The 21,716-nt window shown below is 43.4% G+C and overlaps 1 protein-coding gene across 1 annotated transcript in view; it reads right to left on the bottom strand.

The window, feature by feature from the left end:
- Positions 1 to 21,716, bottom strand: part of LOC115146334 (AT-rich interactive domain-containing protein 1B-like) — a 378,630-nt gene that overhangs the window by 267,405 nt on the left and 89,509 nt on the right. The gene's annotated exons all lie outside the window — the stretch shown is intronic.

The raw sequence follows: 21,716 nt of genomic DNA, 5'->3' as shown, positions 1-21,716 counted from the left end.
AAACCCCCTACTGGTGGACACAAGTGTAGGTGAATATATTGTCACTGAAACACTCACCATAACAAAAGACACCATCAACAGCAGTCTTTCCACCTAATCTGATATCTTGAAAACACACTTTCATCCTTGCTCCTAAGTTGCTTTCTCTCTTCTATAATCAAAACCAGATTTAAGTCTGTAAACCAATTTTCTTTCCAGAGATAAAAATATATTTTTCTCATTGACTCCCTTTCATTGAGTAGTCAGCTCATCCTACATGGTGTTCAGCGATCAGACAGACACCAGGACAATGGAAGCATCCGTTTAGAGGATTATATCTCTCTACTGGCTACATGATCGCTGATACCACAAACACAGAACAACCTCCGTTCTAAACATCTCAGAGAGAGAACTAACACAGAACAACCTCCGTTCTAAACATCTCAGAGAGAGAACTAACACAGAACAACCTCCGTTCTAAACATCTCAGAGAGAGAACTAACACAGAACAACCTCCGTTCTAAACATCTCAGAGAGAGAACTAACACAGAACAACCTCCGTTCTAAACATCTCAGAGAGAGAACTAACACAGAACAACCTCCGTTCTAAACATCTCAGAGAGAGAACTAACACAGAACAACCTCCATTCTAAACATCTCAGAGAGAGAACTAACACAGAACAACCTCCGTTCTAAACATCTCAGAGAGAGAACTAACACAGGAGATCATCCATTACAATAGCAATGTGGAGGTGATGGTGACTAGTGAGGAGTTGACCGTGGACCGAGACAAATAGACATGGTTCTATATTTAGTACTATGGTGGTGAAGACTGATGGCATGTATCCTCCCTGAATGCTATGCAGGCCTGTGTTGATCTACCAGGGTACAATCTACTCTACACTGGCACCATGCCAACCTGCTGCCTTTATTACATCCTACTGTAGATCAGTGAAGTCTTTCATTTAGTACAGCACCGCTTCCACAAATACACACACATCGCTTCTTCTTACACAAATACACACACATCGCTTCTTCTTACACAAATACACACACATCGCTTCCCCTTCCACAAATACACACACATCGCTTCCCCTTCCACAAATACACACACATCGCTTCTTCTTCCACAAATACACACACATCGCTTCTTCTTACACAAATACACACACATCGCTTCTTCTTACACAAATACACACACATCGCTTCTTCTTACACAAATACACACACATCGCTTCTTCTTACACAAATACACACACATCGCTTCCCCTTACACAAATACACACACATCGCTTCCCTTACACAAATACACACACATCGCTTCTTCTTACACAAATACACACACACAAATACACACACATCGCTTCCTCTTACACAAATACACACACATCCTTCTTACACAAATACACACACATCGCTTCTTCTTACACAAATACACACACATCGCTTCTCTTACACAAATACACACACATCGCTTCCCCTTTCCCCTTACACAAATACACACACATCGCTCTTCTTACACAAATACACACACATCGCTTCTTCTTACACAAATACACACACATCGCTTCCCCTTACACAAATACACACACACAAATACGCACACATCCCTTACACAAATACACACATCGCTTCCCTTACACAAATACACACACATCGCTTCTCCTTACACAAATACACACACATCGCTTCCCTTCCACAAATACACACACATCGCTTCTCCTTACACAAATACACACACATCGCTTCCCCTTACACAAATACACACACATCGCTTCCCTTACACAAATACACACACATCGCTTCTTCTTACACAAATACACACACATCGCTTCCCCTTACACAAATACACACACATCCCTTCCCCTTACACAAATACACACACATCGCTTCCCCTTCCACAAATACACACACATCGCTTCTTCTTACACAAATACACACACATCGCTTCCCTTACACAAATACACACACATCGCTTCTCCTTACACAAATACACACACATCGCTTCTCCTTACACAAATACACACACATCGCTTCCCCTTACACAAATACACACACATCGCTTCCCTTCCACAAATACACACACATCGCTTCCCTTCCACAAATACACACACATCGCTTCCCTTACACAAATACACACACATCGCTTCCCTTACACAAATACACACACATCGCTTCCCCTTACACAAATACACACACATCGCTTCCCCTTACACAAATACACACACATCGCTTCCCCTTACACAAATACACACACATCGCTTCTCCTTCCACAAATACACACACATCGCTTCTCCTTCCACAAATACACACACATCGCTTCCCCTTACACAAATACACACACATCGCTTCCCCTTACACAAATACACACACATCGCTTCCCTTACACAAATACACACACATCGCTTCCCTTACACAAATACACACACATCGCTTCCCCTTACACAAATACACACACATCGCTTCCCCTTACACAAATACACACACATCGCTTACCCTTACACAAATACACACACATCGCTTCCCCTTACACAAATACACACACATCGCTTACCCTTACACAAATACACACACATCGCTTCCCCTTACACAAATACACACACATCGCTTCCCTTACACAAATACACACACATCGCTTCCGCTTCCACAAATACACACACATCGCTTCTCCTTACACAAATACACACACATCGCTTCCCCTTACACAAACACACACACATCGCTTCTCCTTACACAAACACACACACATCGCTTCCCCTTACACAAATACACACACATCGCTTCCCTTACACAAATACACACACATCGCTTCCCCTTACACAAATACACACACATCGCTTCCTTACCAAATACACACACATCGCTCCTTACACAAATACACACACACATCGGTTCCCCTTACACAAATACACACACATCGCTTCCCCTTCCCCCTTACACAAATACACACACATCGCTTCTCCTTACACAAATACACACACATCGCTTCTTCTTACACAAATACACACACTTCCCCTTACACAAATACACACACATCGCTTCCCTTCCACAAATACACACATCGCTTCCCTTCCACAAATACACACACATCGCTTCCTCTTACACAAATACACACACATCGCTTCCTTACACAAATACACACACATCGCTTCCCTTACACACAAATACAAATACACACACATCGCTTCCCCAAATACACAACATCGCTTCTTACAAATACACACATCGCTTCCCTTACACAAATACACACACATCGCTTCCTTACACAAATTATCGCTCTCCTTACAAATACACACACATCGCTCCTCTTCACAAATACACACACATCGCCCCTACACAAATACACAAATACACACACATCGCTTCCCTACACAAATACACACATCGCTTCCCCTTACACAAATACACACATCGCTTCTCCTTACACAAATACACACACATCCTTCCACAAATACACACACATCGCCTTACACAAATACACACACACGCTTCCCTTACACAAATACACACATCGCTTCCCCTTACACAAATACACACACATCGCTTCCTTACACAAATACACACACATCGCTTCCCTTACACAAATACACACACATCGCTTTCTCCTTACACAAATACACACACATCGCTTCTCTTACACAAATACACACATCGCTTCCCTTACACAAATACACACACATCGCTTCCCTTACACAAATCCATCCCTCCTTACACAAACACACACACATCGCTTCCTTACACAAATACACACACATCGCTTCCCTTCCACAAATACACACATCGTTCTCTTACACAAATACACACACGCTTCCCTTACACAAATACACACACATCGCTTCTCTTACACAAATACACACACATCGCTTCCCTTACACAAATACACACACATCGCTTTCCCTTACACAAATACACACACATCGCTTCCCCTTACACAAATACACACACATCGCTTACACAAATACACACACATCCTTCCCTCTTACACACACACTTACACAAATACACACACATCGCTTCCCTTACACAAATACACACACATCGCTTCCCTCTTACACAAATACACACACATCGCTTCCTTACACAAATACACACACATACACACACACATCGCCCTTACACAAATACACACACATCGCTTCCCTTACACAAAAATACACACACATCGCTTCCCCTTACACAAATACACACACATCGCTTCCCTTACACAAATACACACACATCGGTTCCCCTTACACAAATACACACACATCGCTTCCCTTACACAAATACACACACATCGTCTTACACAAATACACACACATCGGTTCTTACACAAATACACACATCGCTTCCCTTACACAAATACACACACATCGCTTCCTTCCACAAATACACACACATCGCTTCCCTTACACAAATACACACACATCGCTTCCTCTTACACAAATACACACACATCGCTTCCCTTACACAAATACACACACATCGTTTCCCCTTACACAAATACACACACATCGCTTCTCTTACACAAATACACACACATCGCTTTCCCACAAAAATACACACACATCGCTTTCCTCTTACACAAATACACACATCGCTTCCCTTACACAAAACACACACATCGCTTCCCTTACACAAATACACACACATCGCTTCCCCTTACACAAATACACACATCGCTTCTTCTTACACAAATACACACACATTCCTTACACAAATACACACACATCGCTTCCCTTACACAAATACACACACATCGCTTCCCTTACACAAATACAACATCGCTTACACAAATACACATCGCTTCCCTTACACAAATACACACACATCGCTTCCCCTTACACAAATACACACACATCGCTCCCCTTACACAAACACACACACACATCTCCTTACACAAATACACACACATCCTTCCCTTACACAAATACACACACATCGCTTTCTCCTTACACAAATACACACACATCGCTTCTCCTTACACAAATACACACACATCGCTTCCTTACACAAATACACACACATCGCTCTCCTTACACAAATACACACACATCGCTCCCTTACACAAATACACACACATCGCTTCTCCTTACACAAATACACACACATCCCCTTACACAAATACACACACATCGCTTCCCTTACACAAATACACACACATCGCTTCCCCTTACACAAATACACACACATCGTTCCTTACACAAATACACACACATCGCCCTTACACAAATACACACACATCGCTTCCCACTTACACACACATCCCTTCTCCTTACACAAATACACACACATCGCTTCCCCTTACACAAACACACACACATCTCCTTACACAAATACACACACATCGCTTCCCCTTACACAAATACACACACATCGCTTCTTCTTACACAAATACACACACATCCCTCTCCTTACACAAATACACACACATCGCTTCTTACACAAATACAAACACTTACACATACACACACATCGCTTCTTACACAAATACACACACATACACAAATACACACACATCACTTCTCCTTACACAAATACACACACATCGCTTCCCTCTTACACAAATACACACACATCGTCTCTTACACAAATACACACACATCGCTTCCCTTACACAAATACACACACATCGCTTCCCCTTACACAAATACACACACACGCTTCCCTTACACAAATACACACACATCTTCTCTTACACAAATACACACACATCGCTTTACACAAATACACACACATCGCTTCCCCTTACACAAATACACACACATCGCTTCTTTACACAAATACACACACATCGTCCTCTTCAAATACACACACATCGCTTCCTTCCACAAATACACACACATCGCTTCCTTCCACAAATACACACACATCCCTTCTTACACAAATACACACACATCGCTTCCCTTACACAAAACACACACATCGCTTCCCCTTACACAAATACACACACATCGCCTCCCCTTACACAAATACACACACATCGCTCCCCTTACACAAATACACACATCGCTTCCCCTTACACCCCTTACACAAATACACACACATCCCTTCCCTTACACAAATACACACACATCGCTTCTAAATACACAAATACAAATACACACATCGCTTTAACAAACACACACATCGCTTTCCTTACACAAACACACACACATCGCTTCCCTTACAAAACACACACATCGCTTCCCTTCCACAAAACACACATACACACACACATCGCTTCCCTTCCACAAATACACACATCGCTTTCCTTACACAAATACACACACATCGCTCCCCTTACACAAATACACACACATCGCTTCCCCCTTACACAAATACACACACATCGTTTCCCTTACACAAATACACACACATCGCTTCCCTTACACAAATACACACACATCGCTTCCCTTACACAAATACACACACATCGCTTCCCCTTACACAAATACACACACATCGCTTCCCTTACACAAATACACACACATCGCTTCCTTACACAAATACACACACATCGCTCCCCACTACACAAATACACACACATCGCTTCCTTACACAAATACACACACGCTTCCCTTACACAAATACACACGCATCGTTCTCCTTACACAAATACACACACATCGTTCCTTCCACAAATACACACATCGCTTCCTTACAAATACACACACACATCGGTTCCTTACACAAACACACACATCGCTTCTCCTTACACAAACACACACACATCGCTTCTCCTTACACAAATACACACACACACAAATCACATCCCCTTACACAAATACACACACATCGCTTCCCTTACACAAATACACACACATCGCTTCTCCTTACACAAATACACACATCGCTTCCCTTACACAAATACACACACATCGCTTACCTTACACAAATACACACACATCGCTCTTACACAAATACACACACATCGCTTCCCTTACACAAATACACACACATCGCTTCTCCTTACACAAATACACACACATCGCTTCCCTTACACAAATACACACACATCGCTTTCCTTACATAAATACACACACATCGCTTCCCCTTACACAAATACACACATCGCTTTCCCCTTACACAAATACACACACATCGCTTCCCCTTACACAAATACACACACATCGCTTCCTTACACAAATACACACATCGTTTTCCCCTTACACAAATACACACACATCGCTTCCTCTTACACAAATACACACACATCGCTTCCTTACACAAATACACACACACATCGCTTCCCTTACACAAATACACACATCGCTTCCCTTACACAAATACACACATCGCTTCCCCTTACACAAATACACACACATCGCTTCCCTTACACAAATACACACACATCGCTTACCCTTACACAAATACACACATCGCCTCCCACAAATACACAAATACACACACATCACACACATCCCTTACACAAATACACACACATCCCTTCCCTTACATAAATACACACACATCGCTTCTTCCTTACACAAATACACACACATCGCTTCCCCTTACACAAATACACACACATCGCTTCCCCTTACACAAATACACACATCGCACACCCTTACACAAATACACACACATCGCTTCCCTTACAAAAACACACACATCGCTTCTCCTTACACAAATACACACACATCCTTCCCTTACACAAATACACACACATCGCTTCCCCTTACACAAATACACACACATCGCTTCCCTTACACAAATACACACACATCGCTTCTTCCACAAATACACACACATCGCTTCCCCTTACACAAATACACACACACATCGCTTCCTTACACAAATACACACACATCGCTTCCTTACACAAATACACACACATCGCTTCCCTTCCACAAATACACACACATCGCTTCCCTTACACAAATACACACACATCGCTCCCACAAATCTCTCTTACACAAATACACACACATCTCCTCTTTACACAAATACACACATCGTCCCTTCCACAAATACACACACACGTCTTCCTTACACAAATACACACACATCGCTTCCCTTACACAAATACACACACATCGCTTCCCTTACACAAATACACACACATCGCTCCCCTTACACAAATACACACACATCGCTTTCCCTTACACAAATACACACACATCGCTTCCCCTTACACAAATACACACACATCGCTTCCCTTACACAAATACACACACATCGCTTCCCCTTACACAAATACACACACATCGCTTCCTTACACAAATACACACACATCGCTTCTCCTTACACAAATACACACACATCGCTTCCCTTACACAAACACAAATACACACACATCGCTTCTCCTTACACAAATACACACACATCGCTTCCCTTACACAAATACACACACATCGCTCCCTTACACAAATACACACACATCGCTTCTCCTTACACAAATACACACACATCGCTTCCCTTACACAAATACACACACATCGCTTCTTACACAAATACACACACATCCCCTTACACAAATACACACACATCTTCCTTACACAAATACACACACACGCTTCCTTACACAAATACACACATCGCTTCCCTTACACAAATACACACACTCCCCTTACACAAATACACACATCGCTTCCCTTACACAAATACACACACATCGCTTCTCTTACACAAACACACACATCGCTTCCCTTACACAAATACACACATCGCTTCCCTTACACAAATACACACACATCGCCTCCTTACACAAATACACACACATCGCTTCCCCTTACACAAATACACACACATCGTTTCTCTTTACACAAATACACACACATCGCTTCCCTTACACAAATACACACACATCGTCTCCCTTCCACAAATACACACACATCGCTTCTCCTTACACAAATACACACACATCGCTTCCCTTACACAAATACACACACATCGCTTCCTTACACAAATACACACACATCGCTCTCTTACACAAATACACACACATCGCTTCCCCTTACACAAATACACACACATCGCTTCTTCCTTACACAAATACACACACATCGCTTCCCCTTACACAAATACACACACATCGCTTCCCTTACACAAATACACACACATCGCTTCTCCTTACACAAATACACACACATCGCTTCTCCTTACACAAATACACACACATCGCTTCTCCTTACACAAATACACACACATCGCTTCCCTTACACAAATACACACACATCGCCTCTTACACAAATACACACACACGTTTCTCCTTACACAAATACACACACATCGCTTCCTTACACAAATACACACACATCGCTTCTCCTTACACAAATACACACACATCGCTTCCTTACACAAATACACACACATCGCTTCTCCTTACACAAATACACACACATCGCTTCCCTTACACAAATACACACACATCGTTTCCCCTAACACAAATACACACACATCGCTTCCCCTTACACAAATACACACACATCGCTTCCTTACACAAATACACACACATCGCTTCCCTTACACAAATACACACACATCGCTTCCCTTACACAAATACACACACATCGCTTCCCTTACACAAATACACACACATCGCTTCTTCCACAAATACACACACATCGCTTCTTCTTACACAAATACACACACATCGCTTCCTTACACAAATACACACACATCGCTTCCCCTTACACAAATACACACACATCGTTTCTCCTTACACAAATACACACACATCGCTTCCCTTACACAAATACACACACATCGTTTCCCTTACACAAATACACACATCGCTTCCCTTACACAAAACACACACATCGCTTCCTTACACAAATACACACACATCGCTTCTCCTTACACAAATACACACACATCGCTTCCCTTACACAAATACACACACATCGCTTCCTTACACAAATACACACACATCGCTTCCCTTACACAAATACACACATCGCTTCCCCTTACACAAATACACACACATCGCTTCCTCTTACACAAATACACACACATCGCTTCCCTTACACAAATACACACACATCGCTTCCCTTACACAAATACACACACATCGCTTCCCCTTACACAAATACACACACATCGCTTCCCCTTACACAAATACACACACATCGCTTCCCTTACACAAATACACACACATCGCTTCCCCTTACACAAATACACACACATCGCTTCCCTTACACAAATACACACACATCGCTTCCCTTACACAAATACACACATCGCTTCCCTTACACAAATACACACACATCGCTTCCCTTACACAAATACACACACATCGCTTCCCTTACACAAATACACACATCGCTTCCCTTACACAAATACACACATCGCTTCCCTTACACAAATACACACACATCGCTCCTTACACAAATACACACACATCGCTCCTTACACAAATACACACACATCGCTTCCCCTTACACAAATACACACACATCGCTTCTTCTTACACAAATACACACACATCGCTTCCCCTTACACAAATACACACAATCACATCCCCTTACACAAATACACACACATCGCTTCCTTACACAAATACACACACATCGCTTCCTTACACAAATACACACATCGCTTCCCCTTACACAAATACACACACATCGCTTCCCTTACACAAATACACACACATCGCTTCCCTTACACAAATACACACACATCGTCTCCCTTACACAAATACACACATCGCTTCTCTTACACAAATACACACACATCGCTTCCCTTACACAAATACACACACATCGCTTCCCTTACACAAATACACACACATCGCTTCCCTTACACAAATACACACACATCCCCTTACACAAATACACACACATCGCTTCCCCTTACACAAATACACACACGCTTCTTCTTACACAAATACACACACATCGCCCTTACACAAATACACACATCGCTTCCCTTACACAAATACACACACATCGCTTTCCTTACACAAATACACACACATCGCTTCTCCTCACAAATACACACACATCCTCCCTTCCACAATACACACACATCGCTTCCTTACACAAATACACACACATCGCTTCCCTTACACAAATACACACACATCGCCTCTCCTTCCACAAATACACACACAAATACACACACATCGCTTCCCTTACACAAATACACACACATCGCTTCCTTACACAAATACACACACATCGCTTCCTTACACAAATACACACACATCGCTTCCCTTACACAAATACACACACATCGCTTCCCTTACACAAATACACACACATCGCTTCCTTACACAAATACACACACATCGCTTCCCTTACACAAATACACACACATCGCTTCTTACACAAATACACACACATCGCTTCCCCTTACACAAATACACACACATCGCTTCCCTTACACAAATACACACACATCGCTTCCTTACACAAATACACACACATCGCTTCCCCTTACACAAATACACACACATCGCTTCCCCTTACACAAATACACACACATCGCTTCCCCTTCCACAAATACACACATCGCTTCCCTTACACAAATACACACACATCGCTTCCCTTACACAAATACACACACATCGGTTCCCCCTTACACAAATACACACACATCGCTTCCCTTACACAAATACACACACATCCTTCTTACACAAATACACACACATCGCTTCCCTTACACAAATACACACACATCGCTTCCCCTTACACAAATACACACACACTTACACGCTTCCCTCTTACACAAATACACACACATCGCTTCCTTACACAAATACACACACATCGCTTCCCTTACACAAATACACACACATCGCTTCCCCTTACACAAATACACACACATCGCTTCCCCTTACACAAATACACACACATCGCTCCCCTTACACAAATACACACACATCGCTTCTCCTTACACAAATACACACACATCGCTTCCCTTACACAAATACACACACACGTTTCCCTTACACAAATACACACACATCGCTTCTTACACAAATACACACATCGCTTCCTTACACAAATACACACACATCGCTTCCCCTTACACAAATACACACATCGCTCTTACACAAATACACACACATCGCTTCCCTTACACAAATACACACACATCGCTTCTCTTACACAAATACACAAATACACACATCGCTTCCCCTTACACAAATACACACACATCGCTTCTCCTTACACAAATACACACACATCGCTTCCCCTTACACAAATACACACACATCGCTTACACAAATACACACACATCGCTTCCCTTACACAAATACACACATCGCTTCCCTTACACAAATACACACACATCGCTTCCCTTACACAAATACACACACATCGCTTCTCCTTACACAAATACACACACATCGCTTCCCCTTACACAAATACACACACATCGCTTCCCCTTACACAAATACACACACATCGCTTCCCTTACACAAATACACACACATCGCTTCCCCTTACACAAATACACACACATCGCTTCCCCTTACACAAATACACACACATCGCTTCCCTTACACAAATACACACACATCCCCTTACACAAATACACACACATATTTCCCTTACACAAATACACACACATCGCTTCCTTACACAAATACACACACATCGCTTCCCCTTACACAAATACACACACATCGCTTCCCTTACACAAATACACACACATCGCTTCCCTTACACAAATACACACACACGCTTCCCTTACACAAATACACACACACGCTTCCCTTACACAAATACACACACATCGCTTCCCCTTACACAAATACACACACATCGCTTCCCTTACACAAATACACACACATCGCTTCCCCTTACACAAATACACACACATCGCTTCCCCTTACACAAATACACACACATCGCTTCCCCTTACACAAATACACACACATCCCTTCCCCTTACACAAATACACACACATCGCTTCCCTTACACAAATACACACACATCGCTTCCCCTTACACAAATACACACACATCGCTTCCCCTTACACAAATACACACACATCGCTTCCCTTACACAAATACACACACATCGCTTCTTCTTACACAAATACACACACATCGCTTCCCCTTACACAAATACACACACATCGTTCCCCTTACACAAATACACACACATCGCTTCCCTTACACAAATACACACACATCGCTTCCCTTACACAAATTCGCTTCCTTACACAAATACACACACATCGCTCCTTACACAAATACACACACATCGCTTCCCCTTACACAAATACACACACATCGCTTCCCCTTACACAAATACACACACATCGCTTCCCTTACACAAATACACACACATCGCTTCCCCTTACACAAATACACACACATCGCTTCCCCTTACACAAATACACACACATCGCTTCCTTACACAAATACACACACATCGCTTCCCCTTACACAAATACACACACATCGCTTCCCCTTACACAAATACACACACATCGCTTCTTCTTACACAAATACACACACACTTACACAAATAAACACACATCGCTTCCCCTTACACAAATACACACATCGCTCCCCTTACACAAATAAACACACATCGCTCATCTTACACAAATACACACACATCCCTTCTCCTTACACAAATACACACACATCGCTTCCCCTTACACAAATACACACACATCGCTTCCCCTTACACAAATACACACACATCGCTTCCCCTTACACAAATACACACACATCGCTTCCCCTTACACAAATACACACACATCGCTTCCTCTTACACAAATACACACACATCGCTTCCCCTTACACAAATACACACACATCGCTTCCCCTTACACAAATACACACACATCGCTTCCCCTTACACAAATACACACACATCCTTTCTCTTACACAAATACACACACATCGCTTCCCCTTACACAAACACACACACATCGCTTCCCCTTACACAAATACACACACATCGCTTCCCCTTACACAAACACACACACATCGCTTCCCCTTACACAAATACACACACATCCCTTCTCCTTACACAAATACACACACATCGCTTCCCCTTACACAAATACACACACATCGCTTCTCCTTACACAAATACACACATCGCTTCCCCTTACACAAATACACACACATCGCTTCCCCTTCCACAAATACACACACATCGCTTCCTCTTCCACAAATACACACACATTGCTTCCTCTTACACAAATACACACACATCGCTTCTTCTTCCACAAATACACACACATTGCTTCCCCTTACACAAATACACACACATCGCTTCCCCTTACACAAATACACTTCACCTTCTCTCTGTAAAAACACACAGCAATTTTCCTTACAAAAATATATAGCACTTCCTAAGGTAAATAAAGTAGGAAGGGGGGAGAGAGGAAGTGTCTAATGCACACATCCTGAGACTTGTCTGGCCACACACCGCTCACCACTCCACTCACCACTCCACTCACCACTCCCCTCAACACACACCACTCACCACTCCACTCACCACTCCACTCACCACTCCCCTCAACACACACCACTCACCACTCCACTCACCACTCCACTCACCACTCCACTCACCACTCCCCTCAACACACACCACTCACCACTCCACTCACCACTCCACACTCCACTCACCACTCCACTCACCACTCCACTCACCACTCACCGCTCCCCTCACCACTCCCCTCACCACTCCACTCACCACTCCACTCACCACTCCACTCACCACTCACCACTCCCCTCACCACTCCACTCACCACTCACCACTCCCCTCACCACTCCCCTCACCACTCCACTCACCACTCCACTCCACTCGCTCACCACTCACACTCACCACTCCACTCACCACTCCCCTCACCACTCACCACTCCCTCACCACTCACCACTCCACTCACCACTCCTCTCACCACTCCACTCACCACTCCACCCACTCGCTCACCACTCACACTCACCACTCCACTCACCACTCCCCTCACCACTCCCTCACCACTCACCACTCCACTCACCACTCCCCTCACCACTCACCACTCCACTCACCACTCCACTAACCACCCCACTCACCACTCCCTCACCACTCACCACTCCATTTACCACTCCACTCAAAACTCACCACCCCACTCACCACTCCACTCACCACTCACCACTCCACTCACCACTCCACTCACCACTCCCATCACCACTCCCTCACCACCACCACTCCACTCACCCCCACTCACCACTCCACTCACCACTTCACTCACCACTAACCACCCCACTCCCTCACCACTCACCACTCCATTTACCACTCCACTCACCACCCCACTCACCACTCCCTCACCACTCACCACCCCATTCACCACTCCCTCACCACTCACCACTTCACTCACCAATCCCTCACCACTAACCACTCCACTCGCTACTCCCTCACCACTCCACTCACCACTCACCACCCCACTCACCACTCCTCACCACCCCACTCACCACTCCTCACCACTCACCACTCCACTTCACTCACCACCCCACTCACCACTCCACTCACCACTCCCTCACCACTCCACTCACCCCTCACCACCCCACTCACCACTCCCTCACCACTCCCTCACCACTCCACTCACCACTCCACTCACCACTCCCCTCACCACTACACTCACCTATCCACTCACCAGTCCACTCACCACTGCACTCACCACTCACCACTCCCCACCACTCCACTCACCACTACACTCACCTATCCACTCACCACTCCACTCACCACTCCCTCACCACTCCCTCACCCCCCCACTCACCACTCCCTCACCACTTCACTCCACTCACCACTCCACTCACCACTCACCACTCCACTTACCACTTCACTCACCACTCCACTCACCACCCCACTCCCCACCACTAGTGTACATAAACACTGACAGATACAGACACAGGCACACACGCATCAGTACACTAACTCCTATTGAAAACAGGGCCGACACAGCAAAGTAAAATATTTACTCAGGCAGAAATATGTGTGTGTGTGTGTGTGTGTGTGTGTGTGTGTGTGTGTGTGTGTGTGTGTGTGTGTGTGTGTTTGTGTGTGTGTGTGTGTGTTTGATGTGCATTTACTGGAAGGAAATACTGAGACAGCTGAGTCATAGTAATGTTAACCTAGTGCAACTGTTTACATCCTGTCATCATCACCTACTTTCACTATAGCGAGAGAGAGAGAGAGAGAGAGAGAGAGAGAGAGAGAGAGAGAGAGAGAGAGAGAGAGAGAGAGAGAGAGAGAAGGAGGAGAAATCAATCATTTTCAGGCCCAGGAACATGTACTAATCTGTGGCGACCTAAATGCCAGAAAAGGACAAAAACCTGACACCCTCAGCACACAGGGGGACAAACACCTGCCTGGAGGTGACAGCATTCCATCCCCCATTTGCCCCCCTAGGCACAACTACAACAACATAACCAACAAAAACGAGTCACAACTCCTGCCGCTCTGTCGCATGCTGGGTATGTACATAGTCAATGGTAGGCTTCGGGGGGAGTCCTATAGTAGATACACCTATAGCTCATTTCTTGGCACTAGTATTGTAGACTACTTTATCACTGACCTCAACCCAGTATCTCTCAGAGCATTCACAGTCAGCCCACTGACACCCCTATCAGATCACAGAAAAATCACAGTCTACTTGAACAGAGCAATACTCAATCATGAGGCATCAAAGCCAAAATAACTGAATAATATTAAGAAATGCTATAAAATCACAGTCTACTTGAACAGAGCAATACTCAATCATGAGGCATCAAAGCCAAAATAACTGAATAATATTAAGAAATGCTATAGATGGAAGGAAAGTAGTGTGGCAACTTACCAAAAAACAATCAGGCAACAAAAAATGAAATCCCGTTAGACAACTTCCTGGATAAAACTTTCCACTGTAATAGTGAATGTGTAAACTTGCCAGTAGAAAACCTAAACAGTATATTTGACCTCTCAGCTTCCCTATCAAATCTAAAAATTTCAAACAGAAAACTGAAGAAAATGAACAACAATGACAAATGTGACCCGATTCAGGATACTAGGTGTTTGTCGCAAGTCACAACTTCACAGGAGTGCCGTTTGAAGGTAAAAAAATGTTTTAGATCAAAATGCATTTTTCGGCAGAAATGCCTTTCTCGAACATGTGAACTTTCATGTGCCTTAATAACATACTTGTATGCCATCTGTAAATACGAATACAATTGTTAAATTACGATCCTTGTTGGTTAAGCAATAGAAAAAATCAGCAACCTTCCCACTAGCCATGATTGACTGAGATAATGAGTGGGCTGGATATGCCGAGAGAGGAGTTCGGATTGGTCTGCCATATAGATTGCTTTTGTCTTTTTGAACTGGTCAGTCTGTGTTGGTAGTCCTGTCGAACGCGCCTTTTTAAAAATGTTTTGTGTAGTGGAGCTGCATAAGGTAAGTATTGCGAGTATTGATCAAGTTTTGAAATCAGTGGAATTAGAGTATGATAGCTAAAGAGATGGAGAAAACACCTGTCTCCAGATTACATCATCAAACTAAGGGCAACTGTTGCATGGCATCCAAGACAGGAAGACGCGTCCATCATGCATGATGATGTATACAGGTAAGATAGTCTAGAGTTAGCTAGCTACATTTTCAGATATTACACATTTCTAATTTTGACAGAAAGTGGTTTCATTTCAAGCTAAAATGTACTAGCTAACATTAGCTGGCTGGCTCCCTAGCTGACGTTGTTATTCATATCCAAGAGCTGTTTGCTTTGCTAGTTAGAGCCTAATGTTAGCTAGCTAACATTGAACCTGGTTGGTTAGCTCCCAGCATATTCATGCAGTGTGGTAACGACATGATTTGGCACTATGTTCATTGTTGTTTAACTAGCTAAGGTTAGCTGCTGGCTCGTTAGATAACATTACGTGACGTGTAATTTTACATGATGTATGATTTTACACATTGTTTACCTAGCTAAGTTCATTGTTTACCTAGCTAACTAGCTACATGTCTTAAGCTAAAGTGTACTGTTAGCTAGATAACTAACATTAGTTGGCTGGCTCCCTAGCTGATGTTGTTATTCGTATCCCAGAGCTGTTTGCTTTGCTAATTGCAGCCTAATGTTAGCTAGCTAACATTGAACCTGGATGGTTAGCTCCCAGCACATTCATGCATTGTAGTAATGACATGATTTGGCACTATGTTCATTGTTGTTTAGCTAAATAAAGTTAGCTGGCTGGCTCGTTAGATAACATTACGTGACGTGTAATTTTACACGTTGTCTTAATGTCTTAAAGCTAAAGTGAATATGGCAGGTGTCAGTAAACGTCTGCAAAGAAGCATAATGAAATTGTTGCCATCAGAGCTGGTTAGGCTGTTTTCATGTCATCCATAGGTAAACAAATCATCGGCCAGAGCATCAAGTCTGTGCTCTAAACACTCTGAGGGCGAAACAAGATGGGTGGGGCTAAAGCTTAAGAGGGTGTGAAATATGCTGAATGGGTGTAGACAAAAAAGAGCTCTTCACTAGATACCAAAACATTCAAAGGCCATTTTCTCAAAAGTGAGTTTACAAGTTTACAATAATTACTTTCCCATTGTTCCTCAACAATGCAGTATGATATACCATTTTGTAGCTCTTAGTCCCTACTTTTATCCAATGTAAAAAACACAATTACAAATTTTGCTACATAAGACCGAATCTAGGTGGTGAGTCACAAATGGTTTGATGAAGAATGCAAAACCTAAGAAAGAAATTGAGAACATTTTCCAACCAAAAACAGAGACCCAGAAAACCTGAGTCTACGCCTTCACTAAGGTGAATCACTAAAACAACACAGAAATACACTATGGAAAAAGAAGGAACAGCTCAATGTAATTGAAGAACCCATAGACTAACCACTTCTGAGGAAATTGGACACCTCTAAACAATCAACAACACGAGGAGTTATCTATCCAAAACAGAGATGTCTGGGTAAACCACTTCTCCAATCTTTTTGGCCCTATAACAAAGAACAAACAGCAAAAACATATATATTATAAAATACAAATCTTAGAATCAACTATTAAAGACTACCAGAACCCACTGGATTGTCCAATTACATTTAATGAACTACAGGACAAAATGCAAACCCTCCAACCCAAAAAGGCATGTGGTGTTGATGGTATCGTCAATGAAATGCTAAAATATACAGACAACAAATTCCAATTGGCTATACTAAAACTCTTTAACATTATCCTTAGCGCTGGCATCTTCCCCAATATTTGGAACCAAGGACTGATCACCCTAATCCACAAAAGTGGAGACAGATTTGACCCCAATAACTACCATGGGATATGCATCAACAGCTGCCTTGGGAAAATCCTCTGCATTATCATTAACAGCAGACTCGTACATTTCCTCAGTGAAAACAATGTACTCAGCAAATGTCAAAGGCAAACTCTTCTCATGCTTTGTTGATTTCAAAAAAGCTTTTCACTCAATTTGGCATGAGAGTCTGCTACACAAATTGATGGAAAGTGGTGTTGGGGGACAAACATACAACATTATAAAATCCATGTACATAAACAACAAGTGTGCAGTTAAAAATGTCAGCTTAAGCCCCACCCTCTTCAACATATATATCAATAAATTGGCGATGACACTAGAACAGTCTGCAGCACCCGGCCTCACACAACTAGAATCTGAAGTCAAATGTTTACTGTTTGCTGATGATCTGGTGCTTCTGTCCTCAACCAAGGAGGGCCTACAGCAGCACCTAGATCTTCTGCACAGATTCAGTCAGACCTGGGCCCTGACTGTAAATCTCAGTAAGACAAAAATAATGGTGTTCCAAAAAAGGTCCAGTTGCCAGGACCACAAATACAACTTCTGCATGCAGAATTCTGCAAAAACATCCTCTGTGTACAAATTACAAAGCCAAATAATGCACGAAGAGCAGAATTACGCCGATACCCGCTAACCACACTGCACACTGCCCTAACCCATCTGGACAAGAGGAATACCTATGTGAGAATGCTGTTCATCGACTACAGCTCGGCATTCAACACCATAGTACCCTCCAAGCTCGTCATCAAGCTCGAGACCCTGGGTCTCGACCCCGCCCTGTGCAACTGGGTACTGGACTTCCTGACGGGCCGCCCCCAGGTGGTGAGGGTAGGCAACAACATCTCCTCCCCGCTGATCCTCAACACTGGGGCCCCAAAAGGGTGCGTTCTGAGCCCTCTCCTGTACTCCCTGTTCACCCACGACTGCGTGGCCACGCACGCCTCCAACTCAATCATCAAGTTTGCGGACGACACAACAGTGGTAGGCTTGATTACCAACAACGACGAGACGGCCTACAGGGAGGAGGTGAGGGCCCTCGGAGTGTGGTGTCAGGAAAATAACCTCACACTCAACGTCAACAAAACTAAGGAGATGATTGTGGACTTCAGGAAACAGCAGAGGGAACACCCCCCTATCCACATCGATGGAACAGTAGTGGAGAGGGTAGCAAGTTTTAAGTTCCTCGGCATACACATCACAGACAAACTGAATTGGTCCACTCACACAGACAGCATCGTGAAGAAGGCGCAGCAGCGCCTCTTCAACCTCAGGAGGCTGAAGAAATTCGGCTTGTCACCAAAAGCACTCACAAACTTCTACAGATGCACAATCGAGAGCATCCTGGCGGGCTGTATCACCGCCTGGTACGGCAACTGCTCCGCCCTCAAGCGTAAGGCTCTCCAGAGGGTAGTGAGGTCTGCACAACGCATCACCGGGGACAAACTACCTGCCCTCCAGGACACCTACACCACCCGATGTTACAGGAAGGCCATAAAGATCATCAAGGACATCAACCACCCGAGCCACTGCCTGTTCACCCCGCTATCATCCAGAAGGCGAGGTCAGTACAGGTGCATCAAAGCTGGGACCGAGAGACTGAAAAACAGCTTCTTTCTCAAGGCCATCAGACTGTTAAACAGCCATCACTAACATTGAGTGGCTGCTGCCAACACACTGACACTGACTCAACTCCAGCCACTTTAATAATGGGAATTGATGGGAAATGATGTAAATATATCACTAGCCACTTTAAACAATGCTACCTAATATAGTGTTTACATACCCTACATTATTCATCTCATATGCATACATATATACTGTACTCTATATCATCGACTGCATCCTTATGTAATACATGTATCACTAGCCACTTTAACTATGCCACTTTGTTTACATACTCATCTCATATGTATATACTGTACTCGATACCATCTACTGTATCTTGCCTATGCTGCTCTGTACCATCACTCATTCATATATCCTTATGTACATATTCTTTATCCCCTTACACTGTGTATAAGACAGTAGTTTAGGAATTGTTAGTTAGATTACTTGTTGGTTATTACTGCATTGTCGGAACTAGAAGCACAAGCATTTCGCTACACTCGCATTAACATCTGCTAACCATGTGTATGTGACAAATAAAATTTGATTTGATTTGATTTTAATGATCAAAATCCAGAAAAGAGCCGTTCAATTCTACAACCTCCTAAAAGGAAGTGATTCCCAAACCTTCCATAACAAACCCATCACCTACAGAGAGATGAACCTGGAGAAGAGTCTTCTAAGCAAGCTGGTCCTGGGGCTTTGTTCACAAACACAAACAGACCCCACAGGACAGCAACACAATTAGACCCAACCATATCACTAGAAATCCAAAAGATAATTACTTGACACATTGGAAAGAATGAACAAAAAACAGAGCAAACTATAATGCTGTTTGGCCCTAAACAGAGAGTACACAGAGTACTGACCACTGTGACTGACCCAAACTTAAGGAAAGCTTTGACTATCGACAGACTCAGTGAGCATAGCTTGCTATTGAGAAAGGCTGCAGTTTGGCAGACCTG

Source organism: Oncorhynchus nerka, linkage group LG18, assembly GCF_034236695.1.
Source record: "Oncorhynchus nerka isolate Pitt River linkage group LG18, Oner_Uvic_2.0, whole genome shotgun sequence".
In the NCBI taxonomy this organism is placed as follows: Eukaryota; Metazoa; Chordata; class Actinopteri; order Salmoniformes; family Salmonidae; genus Oncorhynchus; species Oncorhynchus nerka.
The sequence above is the reverse complement of the archived record's forward strand: the minus strand, read 5'-3'. Positions and strand labels throughout refer to the sequence as shown.